The sequence below is a fragment of the Palaemon carinicauda genome, chromosome 11 (genome assembly GCF_036898095.1).
Source record: "Palaemon carinicauda isolate YSFRI2023 chromosome 11, ASM3689809v2, whole genome shotgun sequence".
NCBI classification, from domain to species: domain Eukaryota; kingdom Metazoa; phylum Arthropoda; class Malacostraca; order Decapoda; family Palaemonidae; genus Palaemon; species Palaemon carinicauda.
In genome coordinates this window covers 71,865,428-71,889,062 of record NC_090735.1, presented here as the reverse complement: position 1 = coordinate 71,889,062, position 23,635 = coordinate 71,865,428, and the positions used below count along the sequence as shown (strand labels likewise).

Here is a 23,635-nt window from a genome sequence, read left to right as displayed (position 1 = left end):
ATAACATAAGCTGTACTGATTAACTGGTTTACCATTTGGTATCGGTCTTATTCGGCCAACCACACTTAATAAGGATTAGTGGCAGTTGAAGGGAGAACAGGCTGTTCCCCTTCGTTGCAAGAACGTGCAATTAGTTACACGTCTCGACATCATCTTGAGGTGTGTGTATTGCTATGCACCCTCCCCCCTCCTCACTGCTGGACAATCCACAGATGATGGGTGGCAGACGAGAGCTTCTGCAAAGAGGCCTGTCTTCTCGTCTTCCATTTGGACCTGATGCTCTCTATAATGCATCAAAAGAGAGGGGGGGGGGGGGGCCGCCATATGCTATACCATTCCATCCTCGTCTGTTGGCCGATTCAGAAAGGTACCAGCATTCACCTCTTTTAGAGAACCATCTAGCAGTATGAAGCCTCAGATGGACAGAGGACAACTAGTTGCCGCCATCTGCTCGCATCATTCCTGGTATAGGAATGTGCTTGCAAAACCACCCAGATAGTGAGCTCCTAGTGTCTTGGAATCATCTTGTATCCAACAAAGTCTTAACTTTGTAGAGTCCCCGACTGTGGTTATGCTCGCAGCGGCCCTAATCTTCAGGCTCCCACTCGACCATTCCCCAGGCCCTCAAACAAGATGTATTCCAAGATCGGTGGGGCGGCCTAGAGGTGTGCCTTGTTTCCCCCCCCCCCCCATTCGTTCTGGTGAAAAAGTCCTCAGCCAAGTCAGGATAAGCAGGATCTTATCAATGATTCCAATAGCTTCGCTATGGCATCCCGCAGAATGGTTCCCAGACCTTCTGCAGCCCCTGACGGAGCTCCAATAGCTTCACTATGGCAACCCGCAGAATGATTCCCGGACCTTCTACAGCTCCTGACGGAGTTCCAAGGGATTTTCCTCCACGGCACGATCTTCCAAGCAGCCACGTGCTAACACTTTCCTAAGCTGTAGCTTTGCTTCGACTTCTCGCCTGGGACGATCCTACACCACCCCTCTGAGAGAGGCCTTTCGCAACAGGTGAAGGAAAAGATGTCGAGGCTCCTCAGACAATTTTCAGCGTCGGTCTTCCAGGCGAAGTGTTCGGTCCTTTGTGACTAATGTCGTGGAAGGGGATTCTCTCCCATCAATGCCTTTACTTATGCAAGTGTGAGATAACTTGTCCACCGTCAGATCTCAGCTTCCTCCTGGGAATGCGGTTCGGGTCCCTCAGTCTCTGAAGGCCCCTCTCTATGAACCTTAGGTCCAGCAGCAGATCGCTTCCTTACACGGAAGACATCCTTTCTACTCACTTGGGCTTTTGACCAAGAGAGTTAGTGTGTTGTATGATCCAACCTCTGATGTCTCCTACCCTAGGAGACGGGGAGAAGTAATCCTCAGCGGCGTCCCCGAGTGGATTGCCAAGACTCAAATCCGAGTGTGCTGTACCCCTGGTGCAGCCCATTTCGAATAAAGTGTCTTCGTTCGGTAACCGGAAACCCATCAACTGGGGTTTTACCCAGTGAAGAGTCTGTGGGGTTACCTTAAAAGAACGATACCAACTCGCCCCCATGTGTCAGCACTGTTGACCAGCACGGGGAAGGTCAAGAGGAGGACCTCAAGGATTTCCTTCCCCTCTGGGATCTGAAGGCAATTTAGGTTACTCTTAATCTAGACTCTCCTCCATCCTAAGACCCAGAGCTCGTAACGTCACTGGCGTTGCTACGTCCCTGGCGTTCAAGAAACTACTCTGTGGTGCAGATACTTTAAGTGGGCTTGTGGAAGCGTCAGTCGACCTTCTCGGCCCACTACCTACAAAGACATAACCCACAAGAACGTGGAGACCTTTTCCATTGGTCCTGTGGTGGGCGCACAACAAATGGTCTAAACACCCCAGGCTTGATGGACAAGTAGCAGAGGGTTGAGGTGAGGCTACCCGGATTAGTCTGGGGTGAATGAGTAAGAATGCCTGGCTCCTTTCTTCCTTTCACCTTCTCCCCTCTGCTGGAGAAAACAGCTCCGTAAGCCTCAGCATAGCTGACCTCACCTCGCTGCAAGTAAGACCCATTTCCCTTGTGCCTCCTAGGTATAGAAGAATACTTTGTCCCCAATACCTTTTAGAGGGAGGGTATTTGGTAAGTCTTTAAGAACAATAGGTTCTGTACTAGAGTTCCTATATTAAAGACAAGCCACACTGTTAGTTCCACTCACACACAAGCTTCTGCAGGCCACTATCAGTGCATTACCTCATATTGGCACTTGATTTTAGCGAGGGTAGGGTCCCTTCTACTATCGATCACAGATCGAAATAGAGAGGACCCCGGGCCATGACCAAGGCCAGTTGATAAGGACTTCCTCCCTCTTAAGAATAAGTCACCCTAATAAATAGCGAAGGTTTGTATATGTGTTGGAACTAATAACAAATTTTGAAATAATTTTTATTTTTGGGCTCAAGCCATGTCGTCCTGATGGAAGTTCCTTCATTAGTAGCTTCCTAGGTATATTTGACTACAGTGATATATCCCAGAGAATTTACCAAAGGTATCCAGAATTCTAACTCCTGGAGCGAATATCCCTTAAAATTTGAAAAGGGATATCGCGTAATATCAGAGGACGTATTCTTGACACGTCTTATAGCTATCTACACCCCTAATAGCGTTTTTGCTTCGAGGGGGAAAAGTGGCAAGAATATAGGAGTCTTTAAAAAGGCGACGCTCCTACCATACTGAAAATAGTGCGCCAAATCGCCACCGCGCGGCACTACCAAGCCATTCTTTTTGCAGTAGCTTTGTTGACCAGTGTTATCCCGTGTTATCTCTCGCTATTTTGGAGTTTATTAGTCGCTATGATGTCTTTACCAGCCTCATCTGCTTCTGGAAAGTTAAGTAATATCCTTGAATTGTGTAAATGTAAGCTCTTGCCCGTTTGACTCTTCGATTGAGATCGTAATTAACGTAACAAGAGCTGTTGCCAGCCGGATGGCGTCATAGACGCATTCGTTCTTTCTTGTACATCTAGTTAGCCAGAACGACTTTCCCGGCATTATTGCTTTAATAACTTTAGCTATTTAGAATTATAGCTAGGGATTTTTATATTATGTCACTGTTGTCGTGGATTTGGCTATTTATTTCGAGCCTCACGAGTGCTAGGCTTCCTAGCCTAGGCACCTTCACACTTCATGCATGATATAACCTTCCTGGTAAAGTTTTATTGAAGCTCAGGCAATATTTTATACAATTAAGATATTACTGCATAAAATTTTCCTCTTCCAAGATAGTATACGAGAGAGTTCGGTGAACGATTCTCACGGCTCCTAGGCTACTAGCCTAGGGGCTTTAGTATACTTTCATACATGTCCCCAATTGCACTTGTATTGTCTTTTAAGGGGAGACTGACACCTCCTATACCTTTTAAGTTGATACTAATCTCCTGGGGAGATTTAAGAGCAATTCCCCTTCCCTCTGACTAGCCTAGGCTATCCTCAGTTAGTTTTGCCTTGAACTGAGTTCTGGCAAATCTTTACTGGTGTGTTACGTTTCTTTCTCTTAACCACTGAGACGGTTTTTGAGCTTAGAACGGGACATCAGAGTAGAATGTCTGTGTTAGGCATCTTACTGTCTTGGTGAAATTATTTCCCAAGTCAGGTTAGGTTGTCTTTACAGGAGGCTAGACCTCCCTAGACCATACTGGAGGTTTTGTATGACAATTCTTCCTTCCATGGTCTAGCAGACAGTCCTGTGCTGGTAGATCTTAGACCGAAGAAATGATTTCCTCCCTGCCTAAGATCTCTGGTACGAGATTCTGTTCTTTTGCGAGACTGCGTCCTGTGTGCCGCCTTCTCACTTGACTAACCCAACCTGGGGAAATGATTTCCCCTACTTGAGGTTATCTTTTATGAGATCAGAATCCAAAAGGTTAGGTAATGCCTTCGGGTATTACCTCACTTATAGGACCCTTACCCCTTCCCCACTGTCTCTTTAGTGTTGGCTGAGCCATCACTCTCCCTGGCCGTCATTCTACATTTGACACTATGGGTAATCTGAAGAATTGGCCTAAGGTTCCCTGTCTGCTGCTGGCAGGTACCCTCATATTTATTAGAGTGTTCTTCAGTCCTCCCTTGGACTGCCTTCCATATCCCATATGGATGGGATATGGTTGGGTGGAAGCCCGAATATAATTCCCCCTTCCACTTGAACCCTCATTCTGGATTTAGGCCGGCAAGATTGAGCCTTTGCCTTCCTCCATCCTCTCTCTTTTTCTCTGCTTTTCCTTATACTGGCCGGTAGCCGTCAGCTAGTAGTTGCCGGCGGCCATATGTGGGTTGTCTGTCGGCCGGCAGTTGCTCCGCCGCCACTTGCCGTGGGTGTCGCTGATCGACGACTCGACGACAGTAGACATTCTATGACCGGCCCCCGGCAACTAAGTTGTCTGCCGGCAGCCGGCCACCCAAAGTTTAGACTTTTGCCGCTGGCTGCCGCCGGGTCCTACTTGATAGAGGGATCCTTCGGCTGCCAGCCGGCAGAGCCGCTGCCGACGACCTGCCGCCCATTACTCTGAACACAGTAACTGCCTTCAATAGCCCAGAACAGGCCAGCATATGCCGGCAGGCTCGGCAGGACTAGCGGCATGCCGCCGACAGTCAGTGCTCTAGCCCAAAAGTTTTTTCCAACCTACAAGGTGCTTCATGGGCAGCCTATTGTGAGACCATCACATATAAGAGAGTGATTCTCTCTACCATTTAATGGTTTTCAACCATTATTGAAATCCCCAATATTGAACCTAGAAGATTGTGTTAAGAAGACACTTTATATTAAAGGATATCATCTTCCCCTAAATTCGTTAACCCTTTTACCCCCAAAGGACGTACTGGTACGTTTCACAAAAGCCATCCCTTTACCCCCATGGACGTACCGGTACGTCCTTGCATAAAAATGCTATAAAAATTTGTTTTCATATTTTTTTATATTTTTTTTTAGGAAATTCAGGCATTTTCCAAGAGAATGAGACCAACCTGACCTCTCTATGACAAAAATTAAGGCTGTTAGAGCAATTTAAATAAAATATACCGCAAAATGTGTTGGGAAAAAAATAACCCCCTGGGGGTTAAGGGTTGGAAATTTCCAAATACCCCGGTGGTAAAAGGGTTAAGAATTTAGTGTTCAATATCGGAGGTGGTCATAGCAATGGGCTGGACAGGAAACACAAGTAGGTGTCTTTCCTATTTTCTAGCTTACTCTATCGAAGCTATATAACATTAAAAATATGTATGTTGAAATCTGAGAATTTCACCGAATACTTATATGCTTCTCTTTCTTTACAGGAGCATCCCGAGTGTGGGAACAACTTTTGTGGGGTCCGCAGTAAGAACTTCTGCGGCCATGACGTGTGCACAGCCCATGCTCACTGCGCAGTCACCAAGGAGGCTCTCAAGTACTGGGACCCACAGGTATGTACCATTTGTGATAAACTGGTAAAAGAGGCTTTTGATGATCAAAAGTCTACAGAGTCAAGGGATGCAGCAAGGGAGACGCTGCAAAAATGGGTCAGGGGTTTTCAGAAGAACACCTTTGGCCCATACCTTCCTAATAAAAGGATGAGGGACTGTCTTTTCCTTAGAGCATCTGCGGATGCAATCATTTCCCAGGCTCAACCTGAGATTCCCCTCGTTCAGATTCCGATAGATTCTGTTGTTTCGGACGCCTTGAAGGGCATCCAATTGGAGGACAACATGTCGGTTGTCTCAGAGGAGACTGTTCTCAATCTCCTATTGAAGGAACTGGATCAGGAGGATGATGTACCTCCTGAAACTAAAGTCGAAAAAACCGAAACGATTTCGGTGTCATCAGCCGCGGTAACTGAGCCGGTGCCTTCGACTTCTTCCACTGCCCCCCAGTTAGATTCCATCACGAGTACGTTGCACTCGCTGTTGTCCATGGTGCAGGACATACAGAAGAAATCGTCCGAGAAAGAAGCTTCTCTTTGGACGGAAATGCATCAGCTGGTTGCAACGGGTTTAGCCTCGAAGAAGCTAAACGTCAAGGATCTCCCCGCTTTCTCTGACGTCAATCCCTGGAGATATGCAGAGCATATGCCAATGTCAGGGGGGAAGATCTTCCTCTCGGAGAAACTGGGCACTGTTCCAGTAAAGGAAATTGAGTTTTGGCCCAGCAAAGGGGCCTATCCGTATTGCTATGTCCGTCTGAGGACGGAACCTGCATCCAAAGAGGAGACAGAGCCGAAGGAGACTATTGTTCTCGAACTTTCTAAGGCCCAGGCCTTATATACAACCACCTTGAAGGAGAGGGCCTTTACTAGCTCCAAGGTGCCGGCTCTCAGCAAAAAGCACCCTTCTTTTATTGCTTACCCCAATCGTGCCTTCCCTTTTATGGAAAAAGGGTTTAAGGCAGTCAAGGCAGAGAAACCTTGCCATACACTTGAGGAGTGTAGACTCTTTTCCCTCTACATTTGAGGAGTGTAGACTCTTTTCCCTCGCCTTTCCATCAGATGATGCAGACTGGAAGGATGTCCACAACACCTTCACAGTCGGTAAACTGGAGGCAGATATTGCCGGACGGCAGTTCGGTGAAGACCTCCCGAAGTTGTCAGACTTTCTCCTGCGTAGGGAACAGGAGACGAAAGAACGTCTTGCTGCCTCTATGTCTCTACAGACTGGGCTAGAGACACTGGCAAGCATTCCGGACACCCCAGATATGTACATGGTCTTCGCCAAATCTCATTTGGCGACAGTCACCAAAGATCTGTACAATTTTATTAAGACCCGAAGGGCTTGTAGAGAGTTCGTGTTCGCCTCGGCTGCGGTGAGGCACGAACCGAGGAAGCTGATAGCCTCCAATATCTTGGGAAAAGACCTCTTCCCAAGCGAAGTGGTCAAAGAGGTCGTGGACAACGGAGAACAGGAATCTCCTCTCCAAGTGGGGCTTGTCCTCTAAAAGAAAATCTTCCGCTGATGAGGGTCCCCAGCCAAAGAATAAATCAAAACGACCAAGAGTGCCCTCTCGGCCAAAACAACAGCAACAGCTTCCCATGGCCACGGTGCCCCAGACGGTGGCACAACCAACCACCACCTTCCAACTGGTGCCCCAAATGATTGCGACCCAGTCGCCTGTGTTCACCCCAGTCTTCGAAAGGCAGTCAACAACCTTTAGGCCGAAGTCTCGAGGTTCCTTTAGAGGATCCTCTAGACACCCCTTCAGAGGTAGGGGCAACAAAGGTGGACGTGGCCAAGGAGGTAAGTCCTCCAACCAGCACTCAAAGTGAGATGCTACCGGTAGGAGGGAGACTTCTCTTTTTCCGGGATCGTTGGACCTTCGATACCTGGGCCCACAGCCTAATCAAGAATGGACTAGGGTGGAGTTGGAACACAACTCCACCAAACTTTCCTCAATTCTTCCAACACTCAACCCCCATACTGGTAGAATATGTTCAGGAACTCCTGAACAAAAGAGTTATAAGGAAGGCGAAGTCCATCAAATTCCAAGGAAGGCTATTTTGTGTTCCGAAGAAGGACTCGGAAAAGCTCAGAGTCATTCTGGACTTATCACCACTCAACAAGTTCATAGTGAACTACAAGTTCAGAATGCTGACGCTTCAATACATAAGGACCCTTTTTTGCCCAAACGGGCATACACAGTCTCCATAGAGCTGACGGATGCGTACTGGCATGTTCCAATCAACCGTCAAGTTTCCCCCTACCTAGGGTTCAAACTACAAAAAAGAAAGCTCCAAGGGTATTCACCAAGCTTGCGAATGCAGTCATTCATCAACTACGCCTGAAGGGAATTCAGATGGTAGCCTACCTGGACGACTGGCTGGTGTGGGCAGCATCCGAGGAAAAGTGCATGCAAGCCTCCAAGAAAGTAATTCAGTTCCTGGAACACTTAGGATTCAAGATCAACTTGGGAAAGTATCTCCAGCTCAAAAGTTCCAGTGGCTGGGCATCCACTGGGACTTACAATCACACTGCCTTTCCTTTCCATCAAAGAAGAGGAAAGAGATAGCAGGATCTGTCAAAAGACTCCTTCAATCCGCCAGGATATCAAGAAGGCAACAGGAGAGAGTGTTGGGGTCCTTCCAGTTTGCCTCAGTGACAGATCCAGTATTGAGAGCACAATTGAAAGATGCATCAGGAGTTTGGAGAAAATACGCATCAAACGCTCAAAGAGATCTAAAAAGACCGATACCAAATCGTCTGCGATCACTACTCAAGTCATGGTTGGAGGCCAAGAACCTAAAGAAGGAGGTACCCTTGCAACCGCCTCCACCGTCAAGTCACCGTTCACACGGATGCCTCAAAAGAAGGGTAGGGAGGTCACTCTCATCATCGGAAAGTCCAAGGAACCTGGTCTCCCCTCTTCAAAACCTTCCACATCAACTTTCTGGAAGCCATGGTAGTTTTTCTCTCACTGAAGAAACTGAAACTTCGCTGCTTAAGCCACATCCGTATGGTTCTAGACAGTGAAGTTGTAATGAGATGCCTAAACCGACAAGGCTCGAGATCGCCTCAAATAAATCAAGCGATACTGGCCATCCTCCGACTAGCGGAGAAGAAAAGATGGCACTTGCCAGCAGTCCACCTTCAAGGGTTCCGCAATGTGACGGCGGACGCTCTATCCAGGGTCAACCCGATAAGAGTCAGAATGGTCCCTAGACGCAAGACCATTCTCTTTCATCTTACGCAAAGTCCCAGGACTGCAGATAGACCTCTTCGCAACGAGCGACAACAAAAAGCTACCCCGGTATGTAGCCCTGTACGAGGATCCTCTAGCGGAAGCGATGGATGCAATGTCCATAGACTGGAACAGATGGTCCAGGATCTACCTGTTTCCTCCAACCAACCTTTTCTGAAAGTCCTCGACAAACTGAGATCCTTTCAAGGGACAGCAGCAATAGTGGCCCACAAGTGGCCCAACAGTGTTTGGTTCCCTCTAGTAACGGAAGTACACCTGAAGCTGATCCCGTTGTCTGACCCAGTTCTGACTCAACAAGTGCAGAAATTGACTGTCTCAGCTTCATCACAGAAAACCCAGAACCTTCATCTCATGATTTTCTCGCCTTAGCAGTCAAGAAAAGGTTCGGAATTTCTAGGGACAGTATTAACTTCTTAGAAGAATACAAGTCAGAGTCAATAAGACGAAATCTTCAACAAGATTCCTAAAGCCTGCGCTAAACTTCAGCCCACAGCCCCTCCAAAGCCCATTTCATGGTCTTTGGATAAGGTTCTTCACTTAGCATCAACTCTGAACAATGAAGATTGATCGCTGAAAGACTTGACTCAAATGGTGATATTCTTATTTGCACTAACCTCAGGAGCCAGAGTTAGCGAAATAGTGGCCCTCTCGAGGGATGATGGCCACATTCAGTTGACAGACTGCGGAGAACTGAACCTCTTTCCGGACCCCGACGTTTCTCGCCAAGAACGAGCTGCCCACTAAGGGATGGCGTCCCTGGAGAATTTGCCCTCTGAAGGAAGAAGCATCCCTCTGCCCAATGGAATGCCTAAAGGTCTGTCTTCGTAGAACTTCAGTCTTAAATTGAGAGAGATCAGCTTTTCAGGGGAGAGACTTAAGGTTCAACGTTATTCTTGAAACAGATAAGGGCGAAAATCACCTATTTTATACGCAGAGTGGATCCAGACAGTACACCCGCAGGTCATGATCCGAGAAAAGTTGCCTCGTCTCTGAATTTCTTTCAGACAATGTCGTTTGAAAGCCTTCGTGCTTATACTGGATGGAAGTCATCCAGAGTATTCTTCAAACACTACGCGAAGCAATTATAGGAAATAAAATTTCATGTGGTGGCGGCAGGCAGTGTAATAAAACCTGGCGCTTGATTACTGCGAAGAACAGTGCACTATTCGGGACTTTTAGTGAAGGGTGTACATGATAGACTCTCAAGGTTTATCATGTTAAGTGTTGTGTCTAGTGATGACACTATAGACTGTTGTAACTACACAGGTGACATTAAGCATAATAGACTAACACAAGTGCCATGCATACTTATATGAGTGTTCCTAGTAACAACAAAATTCATAGTGAAATATACATATTTTCCATAGAGTGGCTGGTGTTTCCCCTTCAGATGAAACTTATATTTCTGTTATTACTATTTATGCCTTTGTGCAGAATTGTTCAGCGTAAAATGTAATTGATTACTACCATGATTTCTATTTTTATTGTAATAAACAATAGAAGGAATCTTTGTGTCTCTCACCTCAAATATTCTAGATTACGAATAAGGTCAGAGCATCCTTGATTCTATTAATATTTAAGAAAATATTGGGAACTAAGGTTACTACTGTTCCAAGCAAACAGGTAAGAACTGATTGTACTAGACTGTTTATCTTACTGAATGAAGGTTTCCTACACATATATAAACCTGTCTATCTCTTTAACAACCAGACTCGGGAGGTGTCAGTAACCTACACAGATCAATGCCATCTAAGTACAAACTATACGTATATGACGACACTAATATACAAACTGTTTGCTAGATTGTTCCTTGAACTCACAATCCTTGGGTTTTTTCCTAGAGTCTACCCAGACTCTTCCCTGTAGGGGGCAGGAAGCACTGACATATTCCATGATCAGTTGAATGATGTATAACGGTAACATCAAGTGTCTCTAGGTCCAGACGACCAAAGGAAAATTTATCTTGAGATGAACGGCACTATTGAAAATCCACAGATGCATTAATGCTCTGGTAAACTTCCATCAGGACGACATGGCCTGAACCCAAAAAACGGATTTTGAGCGAAGCCAATTTTGGGGTTCACCCTTTACATGAGAATATACGGTGCTGTCAGCGGGAAAAGGACTATATTTCATGAGGACGTTAAAATAGCGAAACCGTACCAAATAGTAAAAACTTAATAAATTCTCCAAAAATGTGCCAAATCTTCTCCAAAAATGTGCCAAATCTAGCTCGAGAGGTACTGAAATGGCACCTCTGGTGACTAGTTGGAGCAAGATGGGAGTGGAGAGGGAAGTAGCGTAAAGATAAAGTGCAGAGGAGTGCGGGCTGTTTGAAATCGTCCTGCCGCAAGAGTATTTCTCATGGTTATTAGATTTTTTATTTAATAGGTCATACAGTTTTGTGTCGCAATCGAGCGAAATCGCGAAAAATAAATTTGCGTGATGCAGGAGCTGACTGTATATCAAACTTAACCATTAAAACTTTTACCCCCAAAGGACGTACTGGTATGTTTCACAAAACTCATCCCTTTACCCCCATGGACGTACCGGTACGTCCTTGCAAAAAACTGCTATTTAAATTTTTTTTTGCATATTTTTTATAATTTCTTGAGAAACTTCAGGCATTTTCAAGAGAATGAGACCAACCTGACCTCTCTATGACGAAAATTAAGGCTGTTAGAGCAATTTAAAAAATATATACAGCAAAATGTGCTTGAAAAAAAATAACCCCTGGGGGTTAAGGGTTGGAAATTTCCAAATAGCCTGGGGGTAAAAGGGTTAATACATTTAAATGAAGTAGATATTAGAACATAATGCAATAACAAATGAAAAATTATAATACAGTACAAAAATGATACGAAAATGTGGAACCTTACCTTTCGAGTGGGGCGATGTCCGAAAGCGAAATAGGCAGAAGAGAGGAGGAGGGCGGCATTACGAAACGCTTAAAATTATTATTTTTTTTGTCTTATTTTTTGCACATTCTGTATTTCATTAATTTTATATTTGCTTTAAATTCTCCATTTATTCAGATCACTTTGACCTTCACCTTGGCTTACTAATGGAAACTTTGAAAAATAATGATCCAAGGAGGCATGTATCTGCCTACTTTTTAAAATGTTCCTGAAAGGACTTGGGGTAAATGTCATTGAACAACGTAAGAAAACGACCTATGTGAACCTTTTCGAGAGTTTTTTTTTCTATGAAATTGCCAATTTATGGTACCTAGATAGCATCTCCTTAATTTGGCATCATATCTCTGTCCTTGCTCCGAGAGAACTGTCCCTGAATGACGTTCATTTGCATGGCCTTGAAATACTAAAGGTTGGCTTGTCATAAGCTCCTCTTCGTGCTCCTTGAGAAGCTCATTAATATTGTCCTCATCGACGACTAGCCCTATGGACATAGTGAAACAATTCCCTTAACCTCAGATTCCGGAACAGGTTCAGGATCGTCACCGGTTTCTGCTTCACCTTCAGCTAGTCATACGTCAAATCCCTTGGAAGTCTCATACCGAGACGGCATCCGACCACAGCTTTTTACAAGAAGAGTTCCAGTTGAGTCTCAAAACCTCTTGCCAAGCTTGATCTATGAGTCTGAGGCTTATCACAACATCAAAATGCTCCTTCCAAAATTCACGAAGGGCGAGGTTTCTGCTGTTAATGATTTCGAAACATATCTTGAAGACATTTATAGCTTCTTGAAATTCAAAATATACTCGCTGGTCCAAGGACTGGAGGAGAGGGGTGGTGTTAGGTGGTAGGTAGAGAGCCATGATAAGGAATATTCTAGGAGGCTACACATCCTTGAGACCAGAGGGTGAACAGGGGCATTGTCCAATACCAGCAGAAATTTCAGAGGGAAGGGGTTCTCTTCCAAATATTTTTTACAGTCAGACCAAAACAAAGATTTATCCCCTCTATAAAAAACTGTCTCATTACCCAGGCTTTCTTATTAGCACTCCACATCACGGGAAGCTTCTTCTTTAACACTTTGTGGGACTAGAAGGCTTAAGGACTCCTCTTCGAATGATACACAAGTAGGGGCTTAACCTTACAATCCCCACTGGCATTGGCACAGAGTACAAGGGTAAGCCTGTCCTTCATAGGCTTATGCCCGGGTAGCTTATTCTCTTCCGCCATAATATAGGTCCGACAAGGCCTTTTTTTCTTCATTTTTTCTTTTCCCAAACGAGCCCAGTTTTGTCGCTGTTGAAGACTTGCTGGGGAATGTAGCCTTTCTGGAGACTCATCTTGTCAAATTTCTTAACAAAGGCGTTGGCCAATTTCGTGTCCGAGCTGGCAGCCCTCCCATGACTCACCACCGATGCATGATGTGATGTCCCTTCTCCTGCATTGTCTTCAACCTGAGTATGCATAAGATCACTGAAAATGGTGCTGGCCTTATGGCAGATTACTGTTTCGGTGATCGTGTCTCCAGTGATTTCTTTGTCCATAATCCAGAGGAGTAGTAGTCTCTCCATCTCATCATGAACGTGGCTCCTCTTACTTGAAAAGACAATCTCGCCCTTAAAAGGAGTTGCTGCTTTGATGGCTTCCTTCTGCTCAAGGATGGTGTCTATTGTCGATGGATTTCGGCTGTTCTCTTTAGTGACAACACTGGACTGCATGCCACCCTAATACAGCACTTCATAATTAAGTGTTGAATAAAGCAACACAAAAACTATAAGTATGAAATCAAAATCACCAACACTAATTCAATCTGAATTATAGAAAATGCCAAAACGAAATGGTTGAGGGACGCTGGCAGATGTATGATGGGAAAGATGTGGACCAATAGGGGAGCAGGATCTTCTGGTGGTAACTAGCATCAGGGTAGGGAGATAACCCATGAGAGAGCAGGACGATGGTGGCGTGTTTAAAGTTTGGGTGTCGCGCAAATTTTAAAATTTTTGGCGGCTGGTGAATTTAGTTTCGTATCCTGAGTATTTTTTTGTAATATGAGGTGAAAAAATCTTCATATAGTATGCCTTTTCATGTGATGAGTTTTTCATATAAAGAAACTTATGTATATAGAGGTTTCAGTACTTTACTGTAATTTAGGAGAAAATATGCAATTTATTTGGAGACTATTATTTGAAAATATTAATATTTTTGTAGCAAAAGTTTTTCCCATTTTTTTCTAGGAATCTGCCATTTAATTGTGAAGACTCAAGATATGGATAATGATAATTTTTGAGGCAACTTTTGTTCGTGAGTATTGTGTTATATGTATGGTACTTTATATAACATTGGAATGTTGAATGTTATGTGATGTCATACCTTTAAAAAGGTATTTTTCATGTTTAATTTAACATTTTTTTACTGTGTCCATATTATATGCATTGCGTTTTTTTCTTATGTCAGTGCTTACCCAAATCTAGTCTGTAAACAACAAATGTATGCGCACAGAAGCCAAAGGAAAGAGAGTCTCCTAATAAGTGGTGCTTTATTATTTAAGCTCTGAGTATTAACTAGCTATAAGGTCTTGCTATGCTATAATGCTGTATAATGCTATGGACATTATACAGTAAATTTTTTTTCAGATAAAAGGGTTATATTCTTGTATATATCTGAAAATTATGCCATTTTTGAATGTGTATCGTGTGCCTGTACTATGTGTTTTCTGTTGATTATATATATATATATGTTCAAGCATGTACAACAACAATGATTTTTAAAGAGGCGCCGCTTTCAAAAATGACTTGGTGAAAAAAATGTGGTTATTTTTTTTCATGCTTTGATGAAAGGATAAGGAATACATATTTCGTAACTACACGATTAATAAAGGATATATTTTTAAATCAGATTTGTTAGGGCAGACACTGTGTGAACTATAAAAACTAGATCTCCATGTACTTGTTTAGTTTGGAAATGAGTAGTTGTGTGATAAACTACTCTATTGTAAATAAGGCAGATACTTTATTCTGTTGAAGTTTTTTCTCCAATGTAAAGTCCTTTAGTAAATAACCAACAGATATAGTAGAGCAAGTGATTCATGGTAAAGGAGTTTATATATCTTTTATTTTACTATAATGTAAAGGCGTTTGTTATTTTACATCAAAATCCATTTGTAACTGGTTGAATTTTTACATGTGCATTCCATCTCTCCATTTCTTCTACTTTAGTTATCCTAATCATATGAATTTCCACCAAGCAAATTATGGTTATTTCCATGCCTCCTTGCAGTAGTATTTTTAGAAATTCAGCTATACTGTATCAGTATGGGTGTTTTCTTATGCACTAATGAAGATTATTAAGGCATTATGTATATAGATACTTTTGCCTAAAAACTAAGATTATTGGAGCAAACCGTCATAGAAATCCTGTTGATCCAAAGTTTTAGGCTAACGCACAATAAAACAATAAAGAGTAATAAAATTAGGGAAAAAATGGTAAAAACAAAAATAGGGAAGTTATAAGAAACAAAAAACAAAATACAGAATATTGAAGATGCAGTATTCTTGCAATTTATCATGAGACATGTGCTGCTTATGAAATTTTTGTAACAGAACTTAATACTTATTGATGCTAGTCAAAATGTACATATGTACAAATCTCCACATAACAGAGCAATTCTATAATACGACTGATAGGCCATTAACCAGTCCTTTTATGGAATGCAAATTCTTAGCTAGTTAAGAATATAAAGAATTGTTGAAAATGTTGAACTATTGCATATACAAAATTTAGAAAAAAGTAATATCAAGAGAGTTTATTGATGTTATCATTGACAGAATTACATGACCATTCAAAGATAATTCTGCTGCCGTTTTAACCATCATATAAAATAGTGATAGGAAGTCATTTACTGTTTTACAGCGAAGGAAAAGAGACCTTCAGGAATTGGCAGGGTATTACATTTTGCACTTTAAGACTGAATATACACACCAATTATTATTATCATTATTATTACTTGCTAAGCTACAACCCTAGTTGGAAAAGCAGGATGCTATAAGCCCAGGGGCTCCAACAGGTAAAGTAGCCTAGTGAGGAAAGGAAACAAGGAAAAATAAAATATCTTAAAAACAGTAACAACAATAGAATAAATATTTCCTATATATACTATAAAAACTTTAACAAAACAAGAGGAAGATAAATAAGATAGAATAGTGTGCCTGTGTGTGCCCTCTAGCAAGAGAACTCTAACCCAAGACAGTGGAAGACCATGGTACAGAGAATATGACACTACCCAAGATTAGAGCACAAAGAGCACAAAGCCTCTCATAATGATTACGAAAGTAAAGGGAAGAGTGGGCTTCTTTGGAGATTGATATAATGTGAATGATTGTTTGACTCTTCCTTATTTACGAAAAGAAATTTTCTTTTGAGGATCCAAGAAATTGGTTCACTCCAACCTGGAGAACAAAATTCTATCAGTGTCAAAACAACAAGAAATGAAGTATTTGTCAGTATAGTAATAACAATTTCTTTAAATATAGGATTTTTTATTGACAATACTTATCCTTCGAACAGTATTGATTACATTTTGAAAGTGGTGCTGAAAATGAAGCTTTTATCCTCAAATGGTCAAAATCTTATATGTAATCAGTGGCTGCCTTAACAGATTAGCAGTCAAATTTCTTACTGTTTTAAACCAGTTTAAAACTGTTTTAGATGAGGATTAATCACTCTTGTGCAAAAAGGTAACTTATTACTTATGAATGTTTCTACTAAAATTTCTGTGTAGTTGATTTTCATTGTGGATATGTAGATGAAGATATGTTTTATTTTTATTATGTATATACGGTATGCAGTAATTTGATCTTGTGTAGTATATAATTTTGCCAAATACTTTCCTTACGAATGGTTGGTTGGTGTTAATGTTTGTACAAAATGCACAAACTTCCATTAAAAGTGTCCATATTTAAAGGCAGCCAAGGAAGTGTTAAATAGCTGTTAAAAAGGGTGAAGAAGTATTAATCATATAAAAGATAAAATCTTTTTTTAGGATTATCAAGCCAAGAATTAAAAAATAGAAAATTTTATAGTGTGCAGTCTAGTTAGCCTTGCACACCGCAGGCTAATTAACTTTCAGTAATCAGCAACAGGTTTTATGTTGTATTAATTTTATGACCATCGCCGGTTTATCAAGTGCTTGGAGTAGGAGATATTGAAAGACAAGACTGCACAACTTCAGTCATAAAAAGTCACAGCCATCATTAACCTTCACCTGAATTTTTATCAGTTAATCAACATTGTCCATTTTTTATCATGCATGTCAAACATTGTCAAAATTAGATATCTGTATTTAAAAAATTAGAAAATTTATAAACTAGCTATTTCAAAGTTTGTCTAGTTTTAGTCAATGCTTTTGTATGATGACCATGGCCAGTGAATTAGTACCTGAAGGATTTAGATTCCATGACAGTGCTGATATTATGAAATGTAAATGTACCTTATTGTTCTTAGTTTAAGAGATTAAGTTGACTGTTTTCCTTGCCTCTTTGATGCCTCTTAGCTTAAGATGATCAATTTGGTGTCGGGATTTAGCTCCCGTTGATAGTGTATTGTAATCTCCATAAATGCTAATTTAAATTTGACGTTTGAAGACGATATTGAATAAATCAAAATAAAATGTATTATAGTTATACAGTACAGTATTTTTAATGTTAAATTAGTTTCATTCATACAGTAGGTATCTATTGTTTCATCATTATGAATAATTTTAAATTGTACAGCCGTTCTCATGCATTTATATGGCCTAGGAGTCTTGGATGGTCTCAGTGATCTAGTTAAGAGTAATAACAAAATAAGACTTGATCGTAGACAGTTCAGTTTGGATTTAAATATCATCGCATTTTCTGTCATTTTCATATATGCAAGTACTCTAAAAGCATTGTATACTTTTTTCTTTACAACCCCACATATTATATATAGTCTTCCATTCAATGAAACCCATTCATAAAAATTTCACTTTTTAAGATTGGGAGGCTACTGCCACTGTGCATCCCCCAGCTATCATATGCCACTACTTTCTCTTCATTTTTCCATGTGTCCAAAATATTTTAGATAACGAGGGCAGAAGAAGAGAGGAATGTATGTTTACTATGTTTATTATTTGCTCACTATAATCTTATCAATCGTGTTGATCAACAGAGGTTTGAAAAATAAAACTATGAATAGAAAACAGTCATTTATTAAAGAAAAAAGTCCAGCATGAACAGAAAAACAAGTTTTCTCAAATAAACAGTGGGAGTTACATATTTAACTGAAGAAAGTGAAATACACTTCATTAGCAGCTTGTGTCATATAATAAAAAAGAACTTATCATACAAAGCTGAAGAAAATTAACATCAAAGTGATCATGAGGATGAGAAAATAGTAGCACAATTCCTCAGTGTTATTAAGACAAATGGTAATTTGTCCAGGCTAACAACTAACACTCCATGAGTAGAACTTTATAAAACATCTTGTCTATAGCCAAGAAACAACAATTATAGGTTTAGCATAGAACTGGAAAAATCCAATATGCTGCCACAATATCTTCTCGAGTAGTGTAATATCCCTGGAGAAATGCCACCATAGGAGATTACTCTACCAGATGAGTATGAAGTTCTTCAGCTGTAATATCTCATTTAGATGATTTTGGATGATATTCTGCCAGTAGAGACAAAAGTGTGAAGAAAATAGTTTTACAGTGTGAGGAGTTTTATACTTTTGTGTTGGTATAAAAGTTTCAGCTGGAATAATAACAATGTTTTAGGCTTTGGATTTAAACTCCTGGAACAGTAATGTTATTCTGCTAGTTGATGCGAAAGATTTAAAGTCCTGGGATTTTTTTCTTTTTCATCGGCTTTCGATGCTTAGAATGATTTATGTTGAGAATTAGACTTTGAGACTTTTAAGCTTTTTATATTTAAGATTTTCACCTGAGGGCACTTAGACTGAAAAAATAATAGTTTGATGGGTGGAGCTTACAAAGATCAGGACAGATGGGCCACAAAAATTTCATCTAGCTTCCACTATATCATGGTGGTCAGTTGGTACAGCATGTGGTAGATTGGAATGGAATTTGCCTTCCTATGGTGACAAGACAAGCTGGGCAATTGGTTGGAAATGATGTCAACTACTACCCACTCAAAATAAGTTTAGCAAGTAAGGATAATGTATGGGTAAACAAAACAATAACACATTAACTTCCTATATGAATATTGATCTATGATTAATGTAAAGGCACAAATTTACCAGAGTAATTAAAATATTTCATCTGAATTGCTGACAATAAAAACAAAAATGTAATTGTTACCATAAGTTAAAAAGGAAAACCAAAGGCAACATCATAAAAGGCTAGCGAAGGACTACTAGTGTGGAAACAGAAACTCCTCCAGAGCTAAGGGAAAATCAAGCTGACAAAATAAAGTTTACTCCCTTATAATTACCAGGTAAAAAATGTCATAAATGGAAAATCAGATAGCTCATTATTTACTCACACATTAACCCTCACCAGGACTACAGCCTTAATACCACCAATATAGGAAAGTCCAAAGTCAAAATAGTGTATTATCTGAAATTTATGAATGTTGTACCTTTAATTGCCTCTATTTTACACACTTCATATGCTGGATTTGATAATAAAAATCTTTTTGGCATCATTCTCCAACCTATTTTCTATACGACTTGCTGGGACAATTCATAGTCCCTTTTCTCCCAGCCTTTATATGTGCTATTTTCTAGATATAATGGGAATGTTTTGCATGTGCATTTTGCTAAGTTGTTTGTAAAGTATCATACTTTAAAGTATTCTATATAGTTTTTAAGTTAGGATGAAATTTAATTGGCAAGCTGACATCCATCCAAGACCAACATAGGTTGGGCACCACTTCCAGGCAACATATTTTGTACATCATCAGGATAGACTCTAGATAATTGTTTGATAACTTTACAAGTATATAAGTATAAAATTTTTTAGTTGGTAATGAAAGATATTTCTAATGGTAAATGATATTGCACAGTACCTGTATAGCCTTTTAAGATTTATGATGCCAGATTTGTTATTGTTAATGAGTACATTGACCTGCTTTGAATAATCTTTGAATCAGGATCCAGGTCTTTCAAATTAGAATTGTTGTCGTTAACAATTTAAAGTGTTGCTAGTAGTGCGCCATACGTTTTTGAATCATATAAATAACTAGGCTTATATTAAAAGTAATTTTGGAAGAGGTGATCCTTTAATATTTTGACTGTTAAAGATCTTGCATTGGATGCAAAACTTTATAATGTTGTATTAGGGTTAGATTTATCTGAACAGAAATGTATAATAAAATGTATGCAAATCTGCTTATTACTGTATTAGTTTTAAATTTTTCTGAATTGAGAATGTGTAACTAAATGAGACTAAGATTTTGATACACTAAAAGTTAGACACTTAGAAAGATACTCAACCAAATTATTTTTTCTAATGTGTCTGTGGATTGGCGCTCTCATAAGAGATTATTTTTTAAATTTAATTGGTTTTTCTTTGTGTGTGGAAATTTAGTTTGGACTTAATAAAGATAGTATTTTAGTCAGGTATAAAGTGCTTCTTATTCTACTTTTTTGTTCTATTCCTATATCTCATGGTGTTTTCTAATTCATACCAACAGGCTTTGGGTTAGATCTACAATACTGTAGTGTAATTGAATTTAAGTACACAAAATGTACTTAGTATTTATGTAACAGTTTAATAATGAATTTAGCAGATCAATAAATGAAACATCGATAAAGTTTGTGCAAGGAAAAGTCAGTTTCTAAACATTTTCCCATGCCTAATATTTTTGCCAATAGTAGAAAAGTCATCAATCTGCATTAGAAAATCTGATTGGGTGTTGGGCAGCAGCAGCTACTGCACAATAAGGCAAATCATATTTGGAATGGTTGTATTGTGAATTGCAGTTGAACTTTTGTGCAATATTGAGTGTTCTTTGTAACAACCTTTCAGCCCACAGGCTGCAACTATCTTTACCTTCAGGCTTCTATTTCACATTTTATCCCATAATAGTTTCTCACTGCCTTGCATCATTTTTACTTATCCTTCATTAAAATTTTGAAGATGTTTATGAGTGATGCAAGGGAATTTATGAAGATGCAAATGAACTATGTGAGTTTCAGATAAATGACTATGCAAATGAATGGTAATACATAAAATTATAATTATGCAAGATAAAGAGTAGCTCTGAAAAATTTGCTCTATTAATGTAAGTGAAATTAGAGGCAGAAAGGGAATAGTTTTGAACATATGAGAAAAAGCTGTACAGAGAAAGGCCAAGAGGTTTTATTATACTGCCAATTATGATATGCTTTGGGATTGTTAGTGAGAGGTTATTCTTTGTCCCAGAAACCATCTAAGTTTTCAGAAAAGCCAAATTTAGATTTCATAAGATTTTGTATAAAATTGCTTGCCAATTGGTTTAACATTCCTTTTTAAAATATAAAATGTTTTCTTTATATTTTATTTTTTTGGTGTTTTCTCTATTCAGTAATATGCCAACTTTGAGCAAAAACTAAAACTTACATTACAAAGTATTAGATAAAAGTTTCAGATTAATAGAGAAAAGTTGCAAATTATTTCACTCAGTCATTTTAGGGCTTGAATTTCTGAACTATAATCCAATACTGGAGAAATTTTCCATTCCTATATGGTAAGGTTTGTGTCCTGAAATATAGAAGGGAAATTGGCAAAATATGATATATAGTCGTCTGAGAACGTTGCCTCTTAATTTTCTGTTTGAAGGCTTCCAGTAATATTGTGATACTTTGTTATGATGTATATTCAATAGCTTTTATGCAAACCAACATCTAGTATTATTTTCTGGTCTATGAGGTGTTTTCATAATGGAAATTGTTTTATAGATTTGAAAATTTATTTTTTTATTTCTCAGGATCAGTGTTGTAGTTGAGTGACTTGTCTTGTTACTCAAAATGCTAAAATGTATTGCACTTTTAATGTTCAACTTTATAAGTCTAGTGCCAAACTTGCCCATTAAATATCTTAAGGTATTATCTATGCAAAAAGGAATTTTCATTGCTTTCAGCATGTATCAATATACTTGTTTTGACTATAGGCTATACAAGTGTCCCAGAATGTAATTGTAAATCTGTATTGTACAATATAGTTGTTGAAATGTTTTTTGGCTGTTTATGGGCTGTATCCCTGAATTACAGTTTAACTGGTTTGGGATCCTCACTGTTGAGTAAAGTGTATCATGAAATTTTATTTTATTTATACCATAAGTTTTGAAATTTTAATATCAAGTTCGCTTAACCAGTAATGAATTAATTGATTAGCGTTGATGTATTAACTGAAGTTCAGTTTTTCATAAAATTTCCAGTATCATTCGTTTCTAAATTTGTTACTGTCTCGCTACCTTCATTTTTTGTAACTTTCTTAGCAAGTATTTGGTATTGATATCTGGTAAACGTAAAGCATTAGTACCCTAAGTGCAGTAACTTGCATATTATATATGTTCGTATGAGGGACTGAGGGCAAGACCTAATGTACTAAATGCGATTGCATCTATAGACTTATGATAAGTATGCTTTATAAAAGCCTTAGTTTTTTGGATGTCCATGTTGCTACAATGGACTTTATGAATTCTTAGACACCGGAAGACATGGCCATAAACAACCTGAATCTAAACTAAGCAAAACTAAAATTGAAGGTATCCAGTTACTAACAGGGATCAAAATTTGAAATTTACAAGGTAAGTAAATCCACATTTCTGGGTCAACCTGTGACGGCCAGTGAAAAGTCCTTCTTTCTACCTTTTCTGATATAAATCTTCCAAATATACCAGAGAAAAATAAAAGCATGGAATGCAGAGGTTACTACCCTCACGCGAGCACCTCGTGAGTGTCGTGTATACATCAGGGGCGTGTGAAAATCACTATTCACTGGCTGTCTTCCAATTAGATAACTCCTTCATCAAAGGGAAGGGCCGTAACAAAGACCCCAGAAATCACACTTGTACCACGCCACCGTCACCCACACGAACGCCTTCTAGGTCATCCTTCTGTTTTGGACTTGCCCGCTAAGTCGTAAATTGTTTTGATCGGTGTTTTCGCAAGTGATTGTCGTTAATTTAACATGACTGACGCTGCTACTTCACCTTTACCAATGTTAAGTACCATAGTTTGTTTTGACAGTTTATTTCAGTACCGGGCATTTGTTCTTTTTCCAGTAATGTGGATTTTAGTTTGGGAAGCGGTTGGCCTGCCTCGGTATCGGCAGCCTTTTTGGTTTTGTTCGCTTCGGTAGTTTTTCAAGTTAATATTGCCTATCTAGTACTCTGTCATCTAGGTTATATCACTTACGTTTTATGACCAATTTTATTATCATTATTTATTATTGTTTTTACTATGGTAATTATTTGCTAGAAAGTCCAATTTGGACCAACGAAGAATATCAATCTAGTCTTTGTTATAGTTTAGTACACGCCTCAGGAAGGTGCTTGTTTTAGACTATATCTTTGTGTTTTTTTGTTACGTTGTCGTTATTCTTCGTTCTTGGTTATTACAATTTTTATCATTCTTATCATATTATTGTGTGATTTTGGTTCTTTATTATGTAACCATGAGAGCGTGAGCATAGAGTGCTCGTTTTCTGTTACTACAGTTACGAGTTACCCTTTCTCTCGTTTTCTTTATTAAGCTCAAGTAGGGGAGGTGGATTTCCCGTTTTCCGTTTTATACGATCACGAGTTATTCCTGCCTCCTCTTCTTCTCCGGGTTGATGATATTACGTTTGATGATATTCACGTTTTATTGATGTGGTTACTGTTAATATAGTTAGCACTATTAATAGGTTCCGTTAGTGTATGAGTCATTATTTTGGGATCGCTTTATGCCGACACCCGTAGCTCCGCCTTGAGTTATACTCCGCTATAATGGATACTCATTGGGTGAGAACTAGTCAGATATTTGGAGTGCAACGATGAAATCTGGCACTCAGACTCTGGCTGAGGCCTTTTGCAC

General features: G+C 39.7%; 1 protein-coding gene across 1 annotated transcript in view; it reads left to right on the top strand.

Moving 5' to 3' along the window:
- LOC137650067 (CBP80/20-dependent translation initiation factor-like) overlaps positions 1 to 21,873 on the top strand; it is a 167,294-nt gene extending 145,421 nt beyond the window's left edge. The window contains exon 8 of the mRNA XM_068383122.1: positions 13,831 to 21,873. The gene's annotated coding sequence lies outside the window, so the exon portion shown is untranslated. The remainder of the gene's footprint in view (positions 1 to 13,830) is intronic.
- Positions 21,874 to 23,635: the final 1,762 nt, after the last annotated feature.